The sequence below is a fragment of the Rhodnius prolixus genome, unplaced genomic scaffold (genome assembly GCF_049639745.1).
Source record: "Rhodnius prolixus isolate KJV_2025 unplaced genomic scaffold, Rpr scaffold_3, whole genome shotgun sequence".
Classification (NCBI taxonomy): domain Eukaryota; kingdom Metazoa; phylum Arthropoda; class Insecta; order Hemiptera; family Reduviidae; genus Rhodnius; species Rhodnius prolixus.
Genome location: NW_027411603.1, coordinates 16,797,755 through 16,824,400, shown reverse-complemented (window position 1 = coordinate 16,824,400; position 26,646 = coordinate 16,797,755). Strand labels below are relative to the sequence as shown.

The 26,646-nt window shown below is 32.8% G+C and overlaps 1 long non-coding RNA gene across 1 annotated transcript; it reads left to right on the top strand.

Moving 5' to 3' along the window:
- The first annotated feature begins 8,214 nt into the window (after nucleotides 1-8,214).
- Nucleotides 8,215-11,129, top strand: LOC141453483 (uncharacterized). The gene is made up of 3 exons (XR_012458027.1): nucleotides 8,215-8,549; nucleotides 8,905-8,975; nucleotides 10,668-11,129. It is a non-coding gene; the product is annotated as an uncharacterized lncRNA (long non-coding RNA).
- Nucleotides 11,130-26,646: the final 15,517 nt, after the last annotated feature.

The following is a 26,646-nucleotide window of genomic DNA, read 5'->3' as shown; positions in this document are numbered from 1 at the left end:
AATGATTATTAAAAAAAATGGATTCCAAAAGCATCCTTAAATCCAAGAACTAATTAAAATATCCATAAAGTTTGACAGAAACTTGTAATTAATTAATAAATTTTATAATAATAATAATTTGATAAATAATAATCAATCTTTGTTTCATTTAATTTCCTTTTTTGATAAATGTTTCCTAGAAAAAAGGGAAAAAACAAATTTTCAAAGGAAGACAGAGAAAGGAAAAGGGCAGAAATGTAATGGCGTACATACTCGTGCGCGCGCGCTGTAATTTAATTAAAAGTTAACAAAATATAATGTAAAGGAATATTGTGTGTAGACAGGCAGAAGGAAACTCCACACTCATATTTAATGTAATTAATGAGGTATGTTATCTTTTGTGCTTCCATTTTATTGTGAAATACAAGAGGTACTTCGATGAAGATGGGGTACGGAGAGGGTTATAGTCACTTTTCACATGTTCAAGAAGGGCTGGTTTAGTGGAGTCAGGTCGATTTTAAAACCTTATATTTTGTTCAAAAAAAGTCTGGGAAGCTGCCGGCCTCAGTGGCCTCTTTATCTATTTCAACTGGGCTTTAATTGTTTGTGAACATCCAACAAAAAAAACAGCTCAGATCTGGAGTGGTGAATCAAATTATTCAAAAAAAATTAAAAATTGATTAAGCAATAATAAGGTTTATAAGTGTGTATGGATGTATTTTATAGTGTGGTTAAAGATGGATATAGAAGGGAGATTCTGCATGAACCGTGTGTGTGTGTGCTGTGTGTATATATACAGGGCAAGCGCAGCCGTGGGTTCTGGGCGAAGCTCTGGCCAAACATTGCCTTCTGTTTACTTTAATAATAACTTGGTTATGGGCAGCATAACCTTCAGAGTAACCAGACAATTGTTAACTTTAGACAAGTACGCTTTGCAATTCATCTGTTCCGCTTCTGTTTTCATAGTCCATCAGTCAATCTATCTATCTCTCCCTGTCTCCCATTGTTTCTATTCCTAATTCTTCTACTAAAAAGATTTTTTTACATATAAAGTGTCTAAAGCTCTATTGGGCAGATTTTAGGGAATAGAAATGTATTAGGTCCTTAAGCCAGAGCTGAAGCGTTTGAAGATTTCTATCTATGAAATGGTTCTCCAAGAAAAGACCGCAAGGACTCAGAGAGTACCTATAAAATGTAAATTTTGAAATATTTATAGCGGAACTTTACCTGTTAAACCCTTATTAAATAATAAATTATTGACTATATTTCAAAAATAAAAGTAATGTTTAAATGAATTAATTGAAAAGTTTTAGTAACTCACTATTTAAAAAAAAAAGAGAAGGATTTACCCAGCTAGTTACCAAAACATTTGATTTTATTCTTAGGAACTAAAAATCAAATCAAAGTTATATCAATCCATTGGAGAAAGTGGTTTTAATTAAAAAGAACTCTTCAGTGAACCCTGACTTTTTTCTTTTTTAAAATTAAAAAAAAAGAAAAATCCCTTTTGGAGTTTTTAAAAAAGAGATTATTCCCTTTGTAACCAATCAAGTAATTAAAGGTACACCCCCTCCTGTCTTCTTTATTACAAGTACATCCTATCAAAGCGTTATAGTTGATTAACTGAATGAGGCCATTGTATTTAAAACATAGCCAACCGTATTAAATTCCAACTCCAAGGAATTTCTTTTTAATTAGATATTCATTGATTAACCAATGTGATAGTAATTGAAGATTGTGCTCATTAGCGAAAATAAGGGTTATTTATAATTTTCTCTTTTATCTTCACTTTATTTTGATACTTTCCTTATTATAGTTATTCCCCCACTTATGTGCGGTTTCCTTCGTTGAATAAGATTTGAATTAATTCTAGAAAAGGAAATAAAGTAGAAAATATTACGAATTTGAGTTACAAAATCAAATTGGAGTGTGTATCCACAGCATCATAGATTACAAAGCATTTTTTGAATTTTTCCAACCAAGGTTATAACCATTCATCTTATAATATGTGTGTGTGGTGTCGGGGACAGTTGTTTAGCGTTATCCAGGGGGCACCAACGAGGAGGCAACTGTCATCACCCCCCAATAGCTACAGCTGGAGCGAGCTATGTAGAGTCGGCAGTCATAGCGAAATGCAGAGAAGCAATTGAGACTGCCAATGAAAGCAATAAGACTATAGCGCTCCAATGGATTCCAGAGCACTGTGGGCTGTTTGGAAACGAGAGGGCCGATTAACCTGAGCAACCAATCTCTATGCACGCTTTTAAAAGGATAACTGCTGCCTGTCTTCGATCAGAAGTGAAGTGCGGACAAAAAGCAAAAGCGGATGGAAAGCGGTGGCAAGTATTGGTTGAACCAGGTGGACGAGTTCCACCTAATCTGAAAAGAAAGGACGGCGTGGCCTGCTTCAGACTGCTCATGGGCCATGATTATTTGCAGGCCCACCTATTTCGCATTGGGTTGGCGGCGGACCCGACCTGCACTCTGTGTGGAAGAGAGGACATGTCCTCCGAACACCTGGACGTGTGTCCTTCTATCGAAGACATAAGAAATCTTATAACATACGAGGTGTGGCTATTAAATAACGAGACAGTTGCTGTAAAACATTTTATTTTAAATTTATATATATTTAGTTATCATCACCTTCAATATACACCTCTCCCCTATCCCTACAATGCTCCATACGAAATTACCATTGTTCGAAACAGTGCTGGAAGTCTTTTTCTAAGAGCTCCTGCATGACGAGTGCCGCTTTTTCTTTCACAGCTTCAACGGACTGAAATCGTGATCATTTTAATGCAGATTTGACTTTGGGGAAAAGATAAAAGTCACATGGGGCCAGGTCAGGCGAATAAGGCGGATGGCCTAAAACTGGGATGTTGTACTTGGCTAGAAACGTCTTGTGACAGACAATACAGTGTGAGCCGGCGCGTTGTCTTGATGGAGAACCCATGACTTGTTCCTCCATGAATCGGGTCGTTTTTTCCTTATTCTTTCACGGAGTTGAGCAAGCACCTTTACGGTAGTAATGTTGATTAATTATAATCGATATTTTCATCCTTTTTAGGACGTGAAAGGGCGACCCGGGCGGTCATCATCTCCGACGTCTTCTCGGCCATCTTGGAAACGCTTGAACCACTCAAAAACTTGCGCACGTAATAAACATTCATCGTCATAAACTTCTTTTAATAAAAGATAAGTTTTAGTAGCGGTTTTACCCAGTTTCATGTGAAAATTCACGACAATTCGTTGCTCTACTACATGTGTAGTATCATGTTTTCGGCAAAACGAAACTAACAACTCTTACACAAACGGCGGTTTCGGTCAGACAGATTTCTCTACAAACACGTGAGACGCTGCAATCGAAAGAGAAGGCTTTAAGCTGCGCACAGCTGTCTGTGGTTAGGATTTGGCGCATGCATAGTTCTTCTGTAGCAGCATCAGTCTCGTTATTTAATAGCCACACCTCGTACAAGGAAAAAGGTCAAAGGTAAAAGGAGTTTTCAGTTTCAGCATACCTACCATTCCAAAATAAGTAATACAACTCCAAGCATAAAGTCTTTTTAAGTCAAATTGTTTGCACAATAATTACATATATGGGGCTAAACTTCATGTATATCATCTACCTTTAAGTGAGCTGAGAAATACACTCTGAGATATTACCCCTGGATTTGACCAGGGCTGATAGTGAAATGTTTTTAGGATTTCATGAACCCTGTATCTGGCTTCTATCAGAATGTCTCTTTTAGACGTTTTTTGGCTTAGTAGATTGTTCTTTAAGAAGGAGTTTCAGAAGATCTTTTTCGCAATCTAAGATACAGAGAAAGATAAAATCATCCTCTTTAAGATAGATTGTTTGGATTCTTATAAAATAAGATTTAGGGTTGTTAAGTCAATGCTGAATTTCCATAGGAGACTTAGGCTACTTTCCTGAAGATCATTGTCTGGTTTGTTCAGAAGACCTTTGGAGCTATAGATGTTTTAGACAATCTTTAGTTGTTGTTTTCTAATTACTAGAAAAAGAAATGCTCTAGGAGCAAGGTGATCGCAATGTAGAAGCAAAGTCAATCTTTCCTAATTACATTTCTTTGGAGACGTACTTCTGAAACTCTTACAACATGCCTGATGTCCTACTACCAAATTAGGTGTCCTGGTCGTAGGCCATCTATGGTTACCTTTCATTTTTTGTTCAGTTTTTAAACTATTCTTATGACAGTATAACTGCAATAAAAATAAGTTTTAAAATCAAATTTACAACCGAACACTAGTTTTGAAGAGCAGTCCTCATTATTAAGGATATGGCAGACAGCGGCGTGCCTTCATGGCCTCTATGATTTCCTAACTCAATGATTGTATCAATGAATTCACGACAAAGTTCATAGAATCCTAGCGAATTCCCTAAAAACCAAACAACAAGTCACTAGAAATTGCATCAGATTCTTTAATTCGAAATTGAATTTGAGGTCAAATTTTGATTATGCTTTAACCGGCTCCCATAGGCTTCCAGCGTTGGGTTTTATCTCTTAGCAAATCAATCAGATGCTGAGCTGACTCAGGACGAAATTATTAAATTTCTATTGAATTTCCAATTTGTTTTAAGTTGTGGTGGAAAGTTTTCATGAAAAAATCTAATACCAAAAATATTGGTAACCAATGGTGGTCTGTTTTAGAAACTAAAGTGGATTTGAGAATGGCTTCAGTTATGCTACAAAATAGTAATGACAAAGTAGAGGAGAACAGTTACTTTGCGCAGTTCTATCGCGTTGAGAGATTATTTTGTAAGTAGAAAATTGGCGGATTCAGAAGAGATGGGGAACTTAAGGGTGCTAACTGCGCTTCAAAGATATTATTTAAATAAATACACAATAATTGTGGCTAAAAATGGTTGTTAAACAAATAAAATTGAAATAAAAAAAAAATATTAAAAATAATAATAAAGAAGTAATAAAAGAATTGAGTAAAAAAAATACTTTTATGAAAGAATGGTTGTTAAAGAAGGGTAAAAAGTATTCTTGATAAGGGTGATTTAGCGGGCCTGAGGCATATTGATTTTACAAGGCTCACCCCCCACCAAGCAGCAGCACCCCTCCCAGAGGGGGCACCAGCCCCTTTGTGAGGGTGTGCAGCAAGCCCACAAACTCATACCACAGCACAGGTCCGCCCCACTCTGGGGGCTCGCCAGCCTCCCATACCACTCTCTTTTATATGTCTGTTTTCTTACTGTAATAGCTTTTCCAAAAGGGGTAGGGATGAACGCCATGTTGAAATCGGGTAAAAGTAGAAAGGATGATAATATATAAACAAGTTTTTTGGATTTTCTTTTCTACCCCTTCATTGGCAGCCCCTTCTGCACCCTTGCCAACTGCTCAACCCTTTCTCCAAATACTTTATAAAGTGAAAATAAATAAATAAAAATTATGTATACTTTTCTTGTACCTACCAAACTGAGTTTTTAATGTCACTTTCCAACGATGTAAGATGGAATTTTAGTAATAAGAATTCTATGAATTATTTCGCAATAAAAGAAAATATAGACTTCTTCTGCTTAATGCATTTTCCTAGAGCCAAATTTCTTTACAGTTTTCATCTCAACCAGTTCAAAAAGAGTTTACTTCATAGCTTGCATCAATTAGAAGAAAGTGCTATTCTTCGGCATCGAATTCGTCAGTGTGGCAGGTTGACTAAAGGGTTCGGATTACGTGGGTGGATCTTCATGCTTTAGAAGTATTGGTACAGGAAGAAGATTCTGGTGCAGAATGGTTCAAGGTAACTAGCGATAGTATTTCTTTCAGTGAACATGAAGTAAGTTTGTTTCTAAAGATTGGATTTTGTAAATACTGCTTATTTTGGCTGAATACGACCTATTTTCCATACCTCATAAGGTTTAAATCGTTCAGGTAAACCGTAAAAGTTTCAATTGTTTGCGAACAATTCCTGAGTGGTCTTTTTTGCCGGATCAGTTCGATGATTCCTTTTGATTTTAGAGCGAAGATCACAGTTGTTGTCTATAAACAATTCTAATTTCTTTAAAAAGTGGTTACTAGCAGTATCGCTTTTGGGAGAACAGAATTTTTTATTTTTTTCACTTCATTTGTCATATTTACACCTACAACAAATGTTGCATCAAGTAAATTTGATGAAACTGGTTAAATTTTCACATGAAAGTCATGTAAGAGTCATCACCCATTATGAAACTCTTTCTCAGTGGATTGCACTCACAACAGGAAGTCCCTAGGCCACCTCCGCTTCAAGCGACGAGGAGGATTGTCTGGAAGGTGAGGAGAGGAGAGTTGTTGGACGAGAGGATCAGGATGGAGAGCTAGGAGGCTGTGAAAGTTGCAGTAGAGACTTTATTAGGTCGGTTACAAAGGGGATGTGAAGGTCAGTGTGAATGGTAAGGTTAGAGATGTAATATGGAGCATCCAGGATTTTCCGTAGGATTTTAGATTGTAGGCGTTTGGAGTTAGAGGGTTTGGTGGAGCCCCACACTTCTGCTACGTATGTCCATATCGGTCTTAACAGGGTCTTGTAGATTGTTGGTTTGTGATTCAAGTCAAGTTTGGATCTGCGGTCAAGTAGTCTAGTAAGTAGCTTAAGCGTCTGTTCACTTCTTGTCGTTTCAGTCGAGTATGTGGGTTCCAGGTGAGTCTCTTGTCACTGTACAGTCCTAATTACGTTTGTTTTCTGTTACATTAATTTTCCAATTTTTTAGCCAAAGTCACAATAGGTGATTGCAAAGGATCTCGGAATGTCAACAAGAGAACTATATCGACTTAAGTGAAAAGTCTGGTAATGATGACGTTAGAAACATCAGAAACATATAAACTGAAATAGAGAAAAGGATCAAAGTGAAAACGATAAAAACCCCTGGAAAACTGCAAGATCTAGCAAAATAAGGGATTTGGTTAATAAGACATAAAATGCCACTGAAAGAGCTAGGATTTGAGGATTACGGGATTTGCATAAGGTAAGTCATTCTTGTATTAAGCTGACAAATCCAGGATGATTGACATAATCGATTCAATGTTCGGTGCTTCAAACAGTGCCGAGAAAGTTTTAAATTTCCTAATAGTTTGCAAATTAAAATGTACTGTTGAGTTTACAATTGTAATTAAAGCCAAAACCTGTGAGGAGTTATCCTGTTTACAACTTCTATATCGATAAATGATAAGTTATGGATTAGTTTTCATTAAGGTATCAGGGAAGTATAACTAACTGAACGATTAATGTCCAGTAGAAGGTTAAGTTAAACAAATTCTGGTAATTTCAGGTTTCTGAAACTGTAAAACATCTTTTTCTAAACGCTACTTAGACGCTTTAGTACTACAGGAAAATAAAATTAATTTGATTGCCGAATTTGTCTAAAATATTCTATTATATTTTTTAGTAAATTTTTATATTGAATAATGCAAAATGTATGACAATTATTGGCGCCAGTTACTATTTTAATAAGAAATCCATTAATTACAGTTAAATCAACACAATCCGTGGATACCGTGTCCCGGATTGTTAAGAAAATTCAGTTTCATCCCTTCATAGAAATCTAGTAAATATAAGACTATTGATTCCGACGTTATTCAAGTAAACTTTATAAAAACACTATTAAAATATGGAAATATTATTGAATAAAGCAATGCTAAAAAGTACTCGTAACTTTGTAACTGGAACAAACTTTACAAAACGACTTGGTTCTATTATTCTGCAATCATTGAGTAGAATAATGAATATTATTAATTCTGATCGATTGGTTGCTAGTTGATAAATGAATTCTATCTTAGTAAAATAGATATTTATTAAATATTGTTTAAATTCTTAGTTCAAATTTCTCGATTCAAGTTATTTGAACTTTTCAAAAAGGTAGTAATTATTCAAAATTGTAAAAAGTGACAAAATCACAATTTCGGCTATGTGAAGAAGTCAGGCAATAAGTCTATCTCACTTTAAGAACCAAAAACAATTAATTTATTAAAACAGAAAATATTATAACTGATTAATAGCAATACATGAATTGTACATATTGGTAATACTATTTTTATATCTAAAATAGAAATTAAAGCGTTCATATGGTTCTTTGTATTAGGAAGATATCCTAGATATAATCGCTTTGGCACATCTAAATAGAAATTAAAGCGTTCATATGGTTCTTTATATTAGGAAGATAACCTAGATACAATCGCTTTGGCACAGCTAAAATAGAAATTAAAGCGTTCATATGGTTCTTTATATTAGGAAGATATCCTAGATATAATCGCTTTGGCATTGAATCCTAAGTTATACAAAATCTTTCTCACATGGAAACACGGCTAAAGTTTCATGCATTATCAGAGATGGATATAAATTAGCAGATAAAAGCCGTTTAATGATATTTCTACAATCTGTTTGTCCAAAAAGCACACTTAACTTCTGAAATAATTTAAGAAGCTAAACTCTAAGCCCAAGATCCTTACTTTGGTCTTTGACTAGATGAGATTTCCATCTTAAAATGGGGGAAGTTTAAGCAAAAAATTTTAGATTTTTCGTTTTTAACTTTCAAGAGTTCTCAAATTCCAATCGTCAAAAAGTTCACATTGGTAAGTCTTTCAACAGTTATAAACCCTCTTAATTGGTACTCTATTGTCCTGGCTGGACCTTATTTATCGATTTTGCTCTTGCACATCAGTAATATCACAAAGTTGACCATGGAATACTTAAATGCAATTGCTGGCTATAAATAGAACTGGCCACCTTCAATAATTGAAAGCTACAAATCCTGGGATGTTTTAACTCTCCTTTAAAAAACACAAATAAAAAGCTAATGAAAAATAAAATAATAAAGTGCAAATTAAATTCTAATAAAACCATTATTTTGCTGTAAAAGAATAATAAAAAATAATATAGAATACAAAAAGTCTGAAAATCGCTAAAAAAAAGTCTTTCATTTTATAGTTTACTAAAAATAAAATTAAAAAAATCCAAAAGAGTGGAATAACAATAAATATTTGAAGAAGGTAGTAAAGGTAAGTAAGGTAACATGAACATATCTAATTTAATAAACGATTAATTTACATAACTTAAGTAGGTTTGCTTAAGGTGCCTATCAGAGTACATTATCACCTACCGAGCTACATTAATATGTATGAGGTGTTTTATTTCGAATTGCTATTCAGACGTAAATTTATATCAGAGAGTTATTTCAATTTACACTCAGAAAGTATTGACGTAAAGCTAAATTTTGATATTTCTTTTTTTGTTTAATTAATTTTTAAAAGTTCCAAAATTATTCGGACAAATTTTTAATTTAACTTCTTTTTATTAATTTCATGTGATTAAATGTAATGCACTTATTATATTTAATTATTTATTTACGCATCGACAATTTGGCCATTAGCGCTAGCTAGCCATCTAAAATCTCTCATTAAATTTTATGAGATTTTTTTAAGGCAACATCAAAATCTGAGATCATAGGCGCCCATAGCTTCTTTCAGAGCGCTGCCGAACTCAGGGCATTATTCTGTAGCTTTCAATCAACGAACAGTAAGCTAAAAAAAAAGCTTTATATGTATATTATTGAGCTATATAAGAATTTTAGAGGCAAACTTAGTACAATAGTACTAAGAAACTAATTTAGGATTAAAGTGGTAAGCCATGAAGAGCATAAAACAATCATTAAAGGCACTTTTCTAATCAGTGTATTAATCAAACTAAAGTGGTACCTCGGTTTTCGAACGACTTGACTCTTTCGAACAAATCAGTATTCGACCATATTGTCCTGAAATCCGAACAAACTTTTGGAACTCGAACACCCGAGATTTTTTATATTTACACTTTTAGATCTTATTTCTTTTTTAGATACATGTATTTACATAAAATATAAAAATTAGGCCAGTAAAACGGCATATTGTAGTAAAACTACGTAGTTTATATTATTTCTTATGGGATAAATTGTTTCGGTTCTCGATCAAATTGGTACTCCACCGCACTCCCGGAACGAATTGTGGTCAAGAACCGAGGTACCACTGTATTAGGTATTTCATTTTGTTCCATCAACTTTTAATGAATTACTTTTATTTCGTAAAAAGAGAAATAACAGACAATGTAAAGCTGGGTAATTGTTTCATGGAATAAAACAATTATTCATTTCATAAAAATTTTAAAAAAATAGTTATTAAGAAAAACCTTGAGAAAATCTTTGAAGGTTTCCATAATTTTTCTTTAGTTTGTGTTCAGAAAAAAGGAGATATTTTTTTTGTTTATTAATTTTCAATGTATAGTTACGTTTTAATGAAAATAATAAATTTCGTTTGAAAATCTAATTTAACCACTGCATGCAAATTTTAACATGCAATAGTCTCTTATCTCTTTGTAATTTATTTCGTTTACAAATGCAAAAAAGAAGCAATAAAGAAAATTACTTGAAAGGAAATATTTTTTTTAAAGCGAAAAAAGAACAAAAAAAAATAAAAACAGGAAATTAGATATTTAAAAATAAATCATAGTTATTTCCCTAAACTGATATTTATCTGGTTGAGTCTAGCTCATTACCTTCCTGCAAGGAAACAAATAATTAAATTGAACTTCTTTTAAAATTATAAATTAATTTAAAAAATAAAAGATAAATAAAATAAATAATAGGAATTAGTGTAAGCAATTAGGTTTTGGTTGTGAAAACAGGCGTATAATTAAATGCTAAGGACTAATTTATTTTTCAGGTTCAAGGTTGAATACAAAATGTCAAGAGACTAGCTGAAGAAGAACAACACCAGTCTACAAGAAGTGGAGGGTTATAGAAAGAATTAGTGCTGTTGATGTACCCGGCTATTCGACTGGGTAGCACGGGTGGTGGTGGAGCAGAAGAATTCTTCTACACGAGTATATTTAGGTTCCTGATGGTTATAAGTTTCTCATTCTCTAAACTAAATGATATAACTCTTTTAATAGATTATTTTCTATTTTTAGTTCCTTAACAGCATGAAATCACTCCTTCTCCATTTTTTTTTCGGTTAATATTTATACTAACTGATTTGCATATAAATTTCTTAATTCTCCTTTTATTATAACTATTATTACAGGTTTTTATTACTATTTTGTTTTGATATTTACGAAACACATCGCTAGTTTATTGTATAGCTTTCAATTATTAGGACGATTAGAAGTAACATAACTGATTAAGATGTAACCCAATGTATCCTTTCTGAATGTGAAATTAAACGTTCTAATAACAAAAAAAGATCTTATAATTTTTCTGTCATAAATTTGTCCCTTCACCTTTTGAATTTCAACATTCTCTTGCTCCTAGTAAGGGTAGAAAGGAGTAATCTACGGATATATGGGCATCCCTGCGGGTATTCCAATCTAACTACATGCATAACACTTATACAAATACAAAAATAAGAAATAAATGTTAAAACAAAAATAAATACTCAAACTCATCTTGCTTCCGCCACATACTAAAGTGCGTGCGCAGCAATCATATCCTAATTAATCCAGATATTATATGGTTTGTTTAGCGCCAAAATTATTTACATCCTCAATTTCCTATTCTTCCTCAGAGTGTGCAGTCTACATCAACAATGTACATGAGCCAGAGTACGCTTAAACCAACTACTTTTACACCACAGCTACTCTGCAAATCAACGTTTATTGTGCAACTGTTGGAGATAACAGTGCATATATGTTGGCGTTGTTAGGGTGAGATACTAGTCGGGAAGTTAAGAACCCTAAAGAAACGCCCAAATTACTGTCTCAATGGTAAAGGCAATCAAGCTGCGACCAAAAATTTATATTTATTTCCCTTTTGAAAGTATATTCTTCTAAGCATGTTTATTTTTTAAATATTTATTGGTAAAAAATAATTGTTGGGCTCATTTCCAAATCAGTCAGAGTCATATTGTTATTCATTAAACCATCTTGTACTAAACTAAATCTGCTAACTTAATATTTAATATAATGGTCACGTACATTTAAGAAAAATATTAATATTTGAATATGTTGATGGCCAAATTCAGGATGAAAAGGATAGACCTCTAACGGTTCTTTGACACACACATATACATTCTTTCTCTTCCGCTCTCCTTGACATACCCATTATAACATACACGCCAGTTCTAAGTTGGTTCAAAACACAAATCACATTTCCTAATTTCACTTCGTTATATTAATGGTTGTACATAACTAAGCAAATAAAATATATCTCTGCGTTTCAAAACTGTTTTGTTCCTATTTATAATAAACAACAGAGGAATATTTAATTTATCGTTATTATTATTATTATTATTTTTGTAAACATAATTTATGATTATTACTTTTATTTCTTTGTCATTTATTGTGGTTATTTTTTATCGTCAAAAGATTATATAATAGAATTAGATTTTATTGCTATTATTTTAAGGTTAAAAATATAATGATATTGTCGTTAATAACTACTTAGAAGTTGCAAAGAAGAATTTCAAACATAACAAAGTAAGTTACATCGTAAAGCTTTTATTATTGCTTTTTATTCTCGCTTAAGTTTGAATTGTTATTAGTTTATCTCAATAAACATTTAAAATATTTAGTATTTCATAAATTCTGTTTATTAGCTATAAAATCAGTAAAAAATTGTTTTAATAAATAAATCTGGGTTGACAATTTTGAGGAAGAATCTTCTCTGGTGTTAAGGCTGCACTAATAATCGGGTTGAAGCCCTGACCAGTTGAAGTCACTGCAAAACTGAAATCCACATTGAAGCTGAACACTGTTTCTGAGCGCAAGATAGCTTCTAATTAAAGGATCTGGAGAATCAAAGCACTGAAAGTAAATCGTTTCAGTGAAAAGAATGTATTTTAATTTCGCCCAAAATGTTTGAAGGATATAAAGCACACAAATGTATTCATACTGATTACTTCACTGAAAGAATACCTTAAGATTTTAGAATGTTTTGTAGTTAGTAGAACCTCAAAGAAGTTAAAATTTATATAGTGAAACTAAGAACAAACTAATGTATCCACAAGTCTGCATGTCTGTAAACATATTTATTGCAAAATAAATTCAAGGTTATAGATCAAACAATGAGTTTAAAAAAAATATGGAATAAAATATGATTAGATTTGTTGAGGCCGATAACAAAATCAAATAAAAAATGCAATATGAATCGTTCAAAACAAAGAACATCCTAATTGAGGAAAACTTGATGGTTAATCTTTTTTCCCAACCGATTTCAATCGGTTTGTTGAAACAACATCGTAGATGACTGGAATGAGAAACTTAACCATCTTGAAAGAAAACAAAAACTACCAATGCTTTTTAATACTTCGTATGAAGTAATTCACATCTAATTTATTCCATGAACTTTTAGCATTGGGAACGGGTTTATGCTTCCTCATAGAAGTTATAGAGTTCTAGGGCGACTGTACTTTGGAAGTGAAATTCGTTTATTATTATTATTTTTATAGCTAATTTAATAATAGTGTATCATTCGTGATACTATCCAACCATCTCATTTTCTGCATGTTAAGCTTTCTTTTTTCACCTGGATAGCATTCTTCAGGTATATCTAGTAACTAATACATCTTTACCAATTCCTTGATGTGACTTATCCTCTATTGTTCATCTTTCTTGACTGGAAAATATCTTTCTTAAAATCCTTCTTTCAAAGACCCAGAGCTTTTTGCTCCATCGCTTTGGTCATGGTCCGTGCTTCTGCTCCTTACAGGGTGTATTAGCATTTTGGTGGCCCTGGATAAATTCCGGTTTTTCATGTACCTCAGGAATCCATAGTAGCATTTATTGGTCTATATAATAGCATTACTGAGTTGTCGTTTTACATCAATATCCACCATTATCAACGATCAAAGGAATTTAAAGACGTCAACACTTTCGAAATTATATTCGTTGACCTGGATACTTGTGCTATATTCTCTCGTATCCATTGTAAGTTATTTGATATTATTATTTGCCAGCTTGACGTTGTTTAGCTGCCCGGTACAAGGAAATAAAAGTTTCTTTTACAGCCGTTGAAGACCCACCAATTATGCAAAAGTTAATCAGTGTCCGCATGGTTCCAGAAAGACCTATCGTCTTTTTCTGTAACAATAATTGTTTCGGTGAATTCTGAGCTTTCAGTTTAATTTGATTAGGGAAGAAGTGATTCTCCAACTTAAAGAAAGAGATGTTGCTTTTAGGGCAATGCTCTGAGAAGAAGGCGCCAATGATCTTAGATATTGAAGGGCCTTAAATAAAAGAAAGAAAACAATTTTAAGTCGCTGAATTAAAAGATCTTTTCATAAAATGAGGAATAAATGGAAGTGAATAAAAAAGTATTTGCCATTTATAAAAAAAAAAAATATTGGAAATATAAATGTGAATAAAAATAGTCGATTTTGATTGCAAAAAGAGAACGTGATAATACAGAGATAGAAGAGGTGAAGGAAGAGTTTAGCGGGGAATAGGTAATGAAAGGAGACGATGGTGACCACCTGTTAGCAAAGGCTCATTACACGATTTGTCAACGGAGCACGCGCCATTCCAGTACAAAAGGACCGAGGTAGAGGGAAACTGCGTGTGGTTGGAGGCCGTTAACGTTGGAGGCGGCATTGAGTACGAGAGTATGACTGGGGGCGACTGGGAAAGGAAGGTCACAGTCTATATAGATATAGAAGGCAAGTGGGATTGAGTGAGGCAGGTCTGACATGTAGCCCTAGGGGCTTCTCTCGCTACACAAGCACAGCGTCCTCTGGTGGAGTGTACAAAGTGGTGGAGAAGCATGTTCCGCCAGAACAGGTGTTCCTATCGCTTGAACAGACTCTCTGCACACAGTTACACTTCTAAACCCCGGCTGTCTCCGGCTAAAACAACCAAAACCTTGTTGTTAAAACCAATACCAACACTAGCACACAGTTTATGTCTGCCTGTCAGTCCTATTATATCCATCATTCAACCGACCAATTATATTTTATTCAAGTTAAATTGGGTTCTTTTATTTTTAGTCAATTTCCTTTATATTTACGCAAGTCTATTGCGAAATAATAAGAACAGTTTGAAACTCTCGTCTGCAGAAAACAGAGAATGTGGTCATAGATAACCTCTTCTTCCGTGAGGATAGTTCCCACTTTAATAGCGATGGCTTTAAAAAGGTAGCCTAAAATTGTCGACCCCCCTCAAACTCTCTTAAATTAAATTCTATTTAATTTTTGAAATATTTATAAAAAATAATTATAAAAGCCAGAATACGTATTATTTGTCTTAATTTTCTAAAAAAAAATCACTGGAGACATTGTAATTGAATTCGCAGTGCTTAATTACTATTGCTTTTACAAGATAAAAGTTCCCCGAGTAAGCGCACTTGTCACTATTAATTCTAATCTGGTTCAGAATCTATAAATTTCGCTTGAACTGAGAGAATTTACAAAGCTTTCGTAACATCCCACATCTTCTCAGAGAGGTTATGTCCTCGCTCCAATGTCTGGAAATTACTCTGGCACTTTAGAGGAGTTCTAGGAGCAGATAGGATAATCACATCAGGGATAATCGTTCTCTAGTTCATTTCTAACCATCATTTGTTTTTCCAAGTTTCCATGGGCTTCCCAATTCTTTCTAATAATGAAATAGACTTAGAAATTAACCAGGCTCCAGGATAAGCCCCAAGAGAAGCGAAAGCCGGTTAGGAAACCCACTCCCTAATGGCCACTCATCATGCCCCAGAGAAGATACATCTTTCTCCATCGTCTGGTAACTATCCATATTCTCTGGAAATGTTCTCGTACGATTTCCTCCCCCAACGATTGGTGCTACAGTCCTAAAAGAATCTTGGCTTCCTCAACGATCCGTCGACACTTCTCAGATCCTTCTCCATGATATCATACACCTCAAGCGGGGTCTTCCACGTTTTCAGGCTTCCTCTGATCTTTTTATACCACATACGCCTACAAGAGTTTATTATTTTTGTTTTGTAACGCATGTAAAAATATCTTCTTTATCTTAATAACCTTAGTTTGGCTTTCATACGGCTCCTCCAATGACCACTCTTACTTATGGGAGCACTATCTTATCCCATATCCCAGCATTCTTTCATTTTCCACCATTATGATCTAAGTTTCGATTGTATAAGTCCCACTGGTATTATCAACTGGTTTTGTGAGAGCTTCGCCTTTTATAGACAGTACCCTGATACCCAGAACCTTTTTTTTTTTTAACCAAAGAAGCAACCATTATCTGCCACTATTCTGGTGTTTAACTTCATGTTTGTTTCATTCTGGGATGTCATAATGCTTTCAGGAATAAGAAAGTTGGCGTGAAGAGAATTTTCGCTGTTTCTTAATTTCTCCGGTTGCAGCGTTAGGCTGGTGTTCCTTTTTGTCTCCATAAATCTTATTTCATGCTAGTTAATCTGAATACTGGGATGAATAAAAATATGACTACTAAAAAAGAACATTATCGTTCCTACAAAACATTTTTAAACTAATTCTGTGAATCAGTGAGATTAGAAAATAATCAAATCAACTAAAAAATAACTGTTACAATAAAAAGCGTATTATTAACTGACTTATTTAAATAAATTAATAATTAGGTAGACATTTTTTGAGTGTACAACAACTGGTAATTTTCTTTTCGGCTTTCATTTCGGCTTGCTTTTATTTAGATTTTGTATGTTAACCTTATTTTATTAAATAATTTGAGAATGATTATCATTTTGGCTGATTGTAACAATAAAATCCTCTCATTTGAAAATGAAACAGTTAAAAGATAGTCAAATGAATTTAAAGAAACAATATAAGTACAGAATAATACTGAACACAATACATTTAAGGTGTTTCGAAATATTCATTTTACGAAGTAAATAATAAGAAATTTTGCGGATACACGGAGTTAGGGAGATTTAGATGGCAGGGGAATAGACTTAACTGCAAAAGAAGGGTTTCATCCCTTACATCTCAAAACCCTGCCAGTTATTTAAAGTCCCTTTTCTCCATAAAAGATAACATTACACCTTCATATTCCCTTTAAAGTTAGTCGCAGCCCTTCTTTATGAGTTTCAATACAGTTTTGTAGATTACACAATTACGTCAATTTCAAATGAAATTGCTTTACCCTCCTACACCCTTCCTGACTTATCCCTCTGTACTATTTTCATCCTCTGGTTCCTCTGACGTAGCGCGCCCAATGTAATCTTGTTTCCTTTTAAAGAATGAATAAAACTTGTAATTCCCTTTAAAAATTCAATAAATACTTTTTCTGTTGCAACAATCTCTTTTATTTACTATTTATAACTTTTAATTACAAGTACTGTCTAATTTAATCTAAAACAATGTCTTTTATTTTTAAAAACATCGACAAACCGAATGTTTTATTTAGCTAATGTTTGGATTTGTGTTCCGGAATATTTCTAAAAAAATTAAGTCAAAGAAAGCTGAAATTCGTTAGAAGTTTTTTTGTTGCTATTTTCTATTTTTTGAATTCGTTTTCATTAGCACACTTTCATTAGCAGACACTTGAATGATTCATCTTGTGAATTCTTCTTACAAACTGCAATCTTAGACTTCCCTTTAAAGTGATCCTGATGAACAATTTACAAAATCTGGGAACTTAAAAGCAATGTGAGAACTTCTTGTTTGTAGAACGTACGTATTCTGTGTTTTTATTTTGTGAAATAGCTGAAAAGCAGCAGCAATCAACAAACCGATTGATTTTCATTACTTTCATTACTGCTCTGAATTGTTAGAACTATTCAGAAATCTTAGCCCGAAACTTCCAGATGCAATCCCGACCAAATCAATTTTAGTGATGAACACTTTTGGAACGACTGTTTCTCGCCAGTTCACAACTTGCAAATTTCTATATCGCTGATAAAATTGATTTTTTCCAAGTACAACTTGTTATAACTATGGAGAGACTTCAGAGAATAATTTGTACGATATTAAGTAAATTATTTTTCTGCAATTATTTTAGTGAATATTCTTATGAGAAGTAGAACACTGAATGCCCTTCTTGAACCAATTCTAGCCCTTTGATTTGGGAAGGTTGAACACCCCAGTTCTAAAATATCTTCGTGTATATTTACAACTTCTATCATTCAAGATTAGTATGCCTTAATAATCATTATTTTAAAAGATTCTTTCCTTTTTAAAACAGCTATAAGAAGGTCACGACAACGTGTTTCCGATACACTCTTACAACTAAATTATACTACAAGATATGTTAAACCCATTATTATACTTCGTAACAAATAAGTCAGCCATTGATATCAATATATACAAGTTTGATATCACGTACATATTTTAAAATTACGTGACTTTTTAACTGTTTTTGTGTTCCTTGTGGAGCATTTCTAATGATAGGAAAAAATGATTTTTTTTTATTGAAATTTTACCTTTGTTTATTAATAATATGTTGTTAGTTCCTGTTTGTAGAATTAAAAAATTCAAGCCTTATTGCAACCTTAAATTCTGCTTTATTTTTTAATTTGAAACATTTCAGGCTATCTTTCGCCAATCTTCATGCCTCTCCTTGTCAACAGAACACTGTAAAACACTTATGTAAAATGTCTATGCGCAATAATGTTTTTGCTAGCTTTGATTCCTTCAACGGATTGTTCTCCTCATACATGTCACGCTTTCGTTTAATATTAACCACAGATGAAGCCATCTTGCAGAAACGTTTAGTTTCGTTTGAAAGAAGTTTTTTTTTTTTTTTTTTTTAATACCTCCATCCAACAAAACAGAACTCAGAACACAAAAGATCAAGAAGCCTTGTCTCACTAGTACATCTCCAAGCACTACGAGTACATTGTGAGACAGTGTCAAAACACGGATTCAAAAAAAGAACTTACAAACTTGGTCTAAAGTTGCTTCCTTAAATTAAATTTTTTGGTTTATTTGTGATAAAGGTGGTATCAAAGCATGTTTTGTGATATTATATATAAATTTTCTTTGCGAGCTCGTAAGTTCAACTAAGAAGTTATACTGAAAAGCGAGGGTTGAATTAATAATAAATGAATATGCGTACACAACAACGATGTTACAGCGAACTCTTGTAATAATTAATTCTATCTGTAATAGCTATTTATCCGACTTTTTTCTATGTGGCGAATTACCAGTTAGATAGAAATAAATATTATTTAAGTAAGGACGGTCTAAAAATAGAGGAATGTAACTTAATTTGAATTATTCTATTACTAATGGAACGTCTATTTGTGGTTGCTGTTCGTTTTTTTACATTTCTAAAAGTATCATACAAGTTGTTACTAGATTAATACAACGTTTTCGTAATTGTTGATAATTATTTCAATAATAACACTCACATTTATAGTAAAAACAAATGGGGAAATAGCTGCACCTAGCCACTTGATTTTCGTCTTGAAAACAACGTCAAATACTCCTGCCAAATCGCGCGATTCTTCCGAGGTAGGAGCAAATTATAGAAAACAATACATGTATGGATTACCAAAAAAAAAAGGTAAAATAGTTAATGGCCGAAATGAAGGGAATACAGGAAGAAAAGAATATGTCCTGCAATGCTTCTTAATCTGGATACCTCTTCACTTAGTTGTTGAAGGGAGGACAAAGTAGACAGGGCACAGAATAACTTGGGAAGGCCATAACATGACAGTAGGGGTAGATATCAGAGAACTAGCTCTCCAAGCATAGATAAATATAATTTCGTCGAGGTTTCTTCATTAAGGAAGGCCACAAGAGGTAATAGTATCTCTCGTATAGCACGCGATTGTTTAGTAGTCGGATATGTCGAGGATTTCAGTGGACACTTAAACTGGAGAGTTGGACAAAGACAAAGATACTCAGAATCCAAAGGACAGTTTCCTAGAATCTTCGGAGTGAAAATTCACGCAATAGAATGTTAGTTTAACCACGACAGGAAATATTAAGATCAAGAGAATGCTATCGTCTCCAATTGGCCCTACAAAGCGCTGATTGCAGTGTTTTCCTGTGGGAGGATGGAAGATACTTTTATACACATTCTAACAAACTACGATGTCACTATCCAAAAAAGATTCAATCGCATGGTATGTAACCAGGTGTAGGAGAAAGAAGATTGTTGGGTAACCTATGAAATTACCAAGTACTGAAGGAGAGGACATACTCTACTCTCTGCTGGGACCCTATGAGATGCTAGAAATTCTTGGATATCTGGGACTTCAAGGCGGTGCTGAAAATACTTGTCTGGCATAAGTAAATGGGACATAGTAAAGGCCGCAGTGCAAAGTTAAAAAATTAATAACTTAATAAAATAAAAATATTCATCACAAAGATTTAATAAGAATATTGCTGTACTTGAGACATATAAATTAATCTGCAAAACCTTTAATCTTTTAATACCATTTGAAAAAGATAAATTTCAAAGGTTGAAGTAAAAAACCATATTAAAGCAATGCCATTTTAAGCAAGCACAGTTTTCGAGCACATGGAATTAAGTGGAAGATATTTCTCAAACACAAAATAATTATAAAGACCAAAATAAATCCCAAACCTGTTTTATAGATAACTTGTTGACTAAATGAAACTATTAATATAAACCAATAGAAACACAATGATTAACCTGTCCTGTTTTTAAAACATAGAATTCTAAACTATCTGTTCATGTCTGTGCTGAATATCCAGCAATATTTACACGTTGCCTTAACAATGTACAATGTTGACAGAAGATTGTTAACTAAAAATAGAAATTTAAAAACTGAACAGACTTCACTGACAGAACGATTATTACATGTTAAAAGAGAGAGATATCTTGAAAAAATAAAAAATAAATCCTTTATACAAATCTCACTATAATTAGATATCAAGTCTTTACTTTGGCTTTTCAGAATGAAAAATTAGACAAGATGGTATATTACCATTTCAAAATAATAATCTCATTTCTTTCTACAAAGTAAAACTTTTAAAGAAACATACTTTAATCTTAATGTCAAGTTTTTAGAAATTTTAATAACTTTTTTTGAAATCCCACCATCCATTTCATTGACAAAAATTTATTTATTTATCTGTATTATACATTATATATATACTGGACGTTTACGGAATAAATAATTTCAACTCATTTTTTACATTAATATTAAAATAATAACTAGTTAAATTTAGATAATTTGAAGTGATTTATTAATATGTTATTCAGACATAGTTGTCATGAAATTATTTTAGTGCCCTCGGCGAATAAAAACTTTCTAATAAATAAAGTGTTATATTCGAGCTTGCCTAAATTATTATCGATAATTTCTCTCGCTACATTAGTTCAAAAATTATTGCCGACTGTGTTTGTCATTTTACAACCCTAATTTAAAAAAAAAAATATATGTTACCAGCAATATCCAGCATAACTAAGCTGTACACAGAAATTATTAATTTTTAATTAATTTAGGGCATCAATCTCTTCCAAATTGGTGTCTCAGATCTTCATAGAGGGACGCCTCTGGACGATGCTCTCACTTGACTTTGAGAAATATGATGTTTTATTGGAAAGTGAGCTGTGGATTCTTCTAGAAAAAACAGATGCCCTCCATATTTTTTTGCTGTAACTGTTTATAGTACTGATAGAATATTGAACATCATCTTTTGATATAATCCTTTAGATTTTTAGCAATGGAAGAATCTCTTATACATTTAGAGAGTGCAGCAAAGTTAGTGGTTATGCCCGGCACCGTAGAGGAGCATAGTCACTCTGATCTTTGCATGCTGCACCCTTCTTCAAAGTGAGTAAATTATTTTTTAAGACATAAGTGACTTAATCAAGTTAGTAATACTGCAGTTATTAAACTTAGTACAAATAATAATAATTACTATTTCATTGTTAACCTTAAATAATTGTAAGAATGTAAATAAGTAAAATTGGTAATTAAATAAAACAAGTACAGAGTTGATAAATCAAAAAATTATTTGCTTTCTACTTCCCCATTAAATAATAACTTTTGATGAAGTTCTTTCATTGGTGGACCCCCAATATCAAGCCAGTTTACACTTGGATGAAACAAAATGTTGGATTCATCTTAAAACTTCTCACTAAATATCTCACATCAACCTTCCCCTTCGTTCATGAGATCACATTGTCACCCTCGAGTACTTTTATTTTATCTTCTAATTGTATTGTTCAATTTTTAGCTGAACACTATTGAGAATCTAGAGAGTACTTATGCTCCCAGATCTTTTAACGGCTCGAAATGCACTTTCTAATTCACAACTTTCCTTAGAATTTGTTTTCTAAGGATGTATGTAACAAGAATCCTTCTTTTCTTTCTTCAGTATAATTTTATTTATTTATATGATTCAACTACTTCTTCTTTGTTTCTTTTTTTAAACATATAGATCAGTAATCATGCATTTCTACCCCATCTTTATAATTTTCGATTGTTTATGTCATTTAAATCTTTGACAATACGTGCGCAATTATACTCACACATAGATTCATCAAACATTTTTACATCTGATGATGATGTTGGATGATTCCAACGGCAACTCATTGCCGAGTCTTGGCCTCCTCAACCACCAGTCAGTCCCGCTCTGTGCTGGCGCTCTCCAGTTGGCGATATTCAACATGTTCTTCGCATCACCAGCAACACCGTCCGTCCAGCGCAGCTTCAGCCTCCCAACTCTCCTCGCACTATGGAGGTGCCCATTTATCCCTCATCCTAACCACATGTCCAGCCCACTGAAGTCTAACCAACTTCATGAATTTGACCACATCCATTTCTTTAAACATCACATACAGCTCCTGATACGTCTGAGACCTCCATTCCTGTCCCTTTACATAGTGTCTTGAATGTGTAAATCGGAGGGAATTGCTCTGTTAGAAAGAAGCAATAGTTTTTAAATAGAACCTTCTGGATCTCTGGAAAACAACTGCTCGATATACTTTAAAACAACCACACAATTAAACAGGGCGGTTAATCTGTTGAAACAAGTAAATTGTAACTAAAACATTAGAAGTTTAGCCATTAATAATACTGTAAAAATTACTAATTTAATGAATAGAATAAATAAAACTTCCGAACAGTTTATTAATATAAAATTATCTAATTCAGAAATTTGAATCACAGACAAATTGGTATTGACACAACGAGGTTAACAATTGAATACGACTATGTTCCAATAAGACTGGGTAGAAATTTTATATCGGCCAATGTTTGCTCCCTATTTAAACCTAATTTAGAATATTTACAGGATTCGAGAGGCCCATAATACTTAAATCTTTATTGACAAATAACTCAGACCAGCTGCATTTTCACTTTCAGCGAACATGGAACCACATTCCTAGCTACACTGCAAGAGAATGCATTCCATCCGACTACAGTGACGTTTCGTTTTATTCTTTTTACCATTGTCATTCCCCCTAACACGAACATCAAAATCTATTACTAAGATTTAATGAGGCTCACCTTTCTGTTGGTAACAATGATTTCTGAACTAGAATATTTGGAAGAATACAGATGACCACCGATTCCAGCAACTTTCTATCTTAAGATCTAACTCTAACATATGGTGACCGTGCCATAAATTGCAGATCTCTTAGGATAACAATTATCACAAGATTGATACTTTGTTTTGCAAAATTATTTATAACTTTTATGCAGACTGGACTTGAAAATGCATAAATTGAACCAGAATTAATTATTTTTTTTGAAAATAACTTAAATTAACTTATAATTAAATATTTTACCCACAAAATGAAATACTTCATAAAATATTTATTATGCAGGATTCGTGTGGCTAAATATACTTTTAAACCTACAGTCAATTTTCTTAAATTATAATATAATTTCCTTTCCTTGCTGTTTATAAAAATATAATTTAAGTTTTAATGAATGATATTCTCAGAAAGCTCTTCTTCAAAGTGATTTTAATATCTACTTGGTTGCCTCCACGCATTTTATCTTCTGAGAAAATGAAATAAATTATAAATGTTCAGTTATAACAAACAATATTGAGGCGCAGAAAATGTTGAAAATTCTCGAGCATATTACTTTATTAAGAATAATAATAATTTCTTGAGAATGTAATTTTAAACTTAAAAAATAGAAGATTTAATAACAAAATCAAAGTTTCTACATAATATCTTGGATTTTTATCCGTCATAACATATTTATTTTATCGCTGACCGGTTTGAGTTCTTTATGCGTCATCAGAGGTAATTAACCAGTTTAGTGTAAAGATTTCGACTTCACTTTGTTATCGTCTCGCACCGCACTTGCTAAACTGTCAATTAATTTGATTTCCTTACTTACTCCGTTGTGGATGATCGTGAGTTACATGTTATGATCCAATGGTAATAGCATTTTTTTCACATTCAAAGCTAAATCTTCTGCTATTTAAAAAAATAAAAATAATTGGCAAGAAAAATTAGAAGATCTCGCCTAAATCAAATGATAATTCATTCAATGTTTAAATAAAAAAGCAAGCTTAATTTTTCTGTCATTATATTTCATTGTTATTGCTTTCAAACGTAATTACTTGGAGATTTTCGCCGGGGCAATTAGGGACTACGGCCCTTCTCTAAGGCATTAACTACTGAATTAAAGACTGACTACAATACTTACTCTCATTCAACGCCCTTTTAGCGTTACAATTGAATTGGGTTATTACAATGAACTTGTTAATTTGCTTAACTATCGAACTGAAATGTGGCAAAGAATGCGATTTAACTGAATAAAGTTTTTAAAAAAAGCTAAATTCACAATAATAATTGTGTTAAACTGATAATTGTATTCGCAAATCCAACTGTTTATCAGATTATACCTTTCATTTATTTTTACAAACGCAAGAAGTTGTATTGCTGCTAATCTGTTGGATACTAAACTTAGATTATGCAATTGTTGAGAGATGGTACAAGTATGATTCTTCAACAAGTGCATCAAAAGTGGTTTTAAGATCTCGTCGTTGAACTAAAGAGCATTATACTATAAATATGTCTTGGATATCGACCAGATGTAAGCTAAATGTATTTTGAACTAATTCAAAACTGTCAGAATATTATTGAGATTGTTTTATTTTTGTTCTTCCACTGAAAAGATGCAACTTTAAAATATTTATATTGTTTCTTTATTCCGTTTTAGAGAGTGGTTTATCTTAAAAGTTGTCAAAATAAGAAAATAATATTTTTAGAAATTGTTTGCCTCACTTTTGTTTAGAGAGCAATAATATACTTCCCAAGCGAACAACATGAGAAGGCACCACAAGCAAAGCGACACCGTCAGTACGTTTAAAAACATTCCGAGCACTTGGAAGACGTACATCTGGAACAGATGTAGTTTCTTTCGTCAATGGCGTCGGAAAGATGCTACGAACTTGAAGCTTGTCTAGTAAAAGCGAACAAAGTGCTTTATTTACTTTGACGTTTCGACAATCAATTCCTTTTTTACATTTATAGAGAAAATGTAATTTTCTTTGGGCAGAAGTCTATAATGAGATTTCAATTAATTAATAATTCTAAAATCTTTTAATTAAAACTAAGTATAATGCAGTAATGACAGCATTTGCATTAGGTAAAGTTAGGCGGTAGTTGAGATTAGCAGGGAGCTCGTAGATTCCTTATCACCTACCCTCAAACAAGTGTTAGGTGTTGCATTGGTGGTAAACCATACGCTACATTAGTGCATTCAAGTTCTAAGGTAGCTTAACACGTCTAGAAGAGGAAAATGGTATCTCCTCTATTTGTGACTTTACTGTCGGTTGTACAGGCAGGTTAATTGCTAATGTTTTCTTGGTGTAATTGGGGAGTTTATTTTATTGGTTTTTGATCGTGACAGTTCTTTTTTTAAATAGTTACCATTATGTGCCCTGCTCAAATAGCATTGCTGCGTTCATCATGCTCCCCTAGTGCACCAATTATTCACTGAAAGCACTGAAGAAGGCGAATGAACTAACTAACTAACTGAACAAAGACTAACACATCAACGTAGTTAATACTAAAACTAGCGAGGAATAATAATTTTGTTTACAATAGCAACAATAAACTTGAGAGCGAGTAAAATAGCGTTTATCACATCTAGATAATGAATAATACAGCTCCTCAGATCTATGGGTCTCCCTAAAAACATACGATACATTGATTATTAATTTGGCAAATGAGTTAAGTTGCTATATAATTTGTTTTATAAATATACATAATAAACTTCAGTAAAACATAACTTCAGTTAGTTTTTTTTTTTCCAGTTGTGGCTTACTTCAACAAGGTCCCCCATTAACCTTTAGAATTTTATGATTACATAACAATAAGTATTGGCTAAATTGTACATACAAATGCAACTAACAAACTTTGAGAGAGCTTTAATAATTGAAAATGTGTTAAATTAATAGAAGCATAATAAAAAGGTTATAATCTTTTCACTATTTGCCTATAATTAAAATTCATTTAGTCGAAATTGAAGTGGAGGAAAAGTTTAGGGGACAAAGAAAATCGTTAATTATAAAGGCGAGTGGGCGTGAAAGAGTTGCTTTAGCTCCACAATCTTCACATTTAGTGTAATATATTTCCTCAAGGTTGTAGCAAACCTGATATGATAGAGGTATTACTATTTCTAGTCACCGGTATTACTAATTTTAGTTACATTATTTTGGGTCTTACTTTCAGTTTTCAAACCAACATTGTTTCACAAATAAAATGATCCTATTATTAGATATAAAAATAACTTCGACTAAACGTTTTGATACATTAGATAACTAGTACTGCTGTTTCTGTATTTAATAGTTAATAAAAAGGCCAATGCTAGATTGT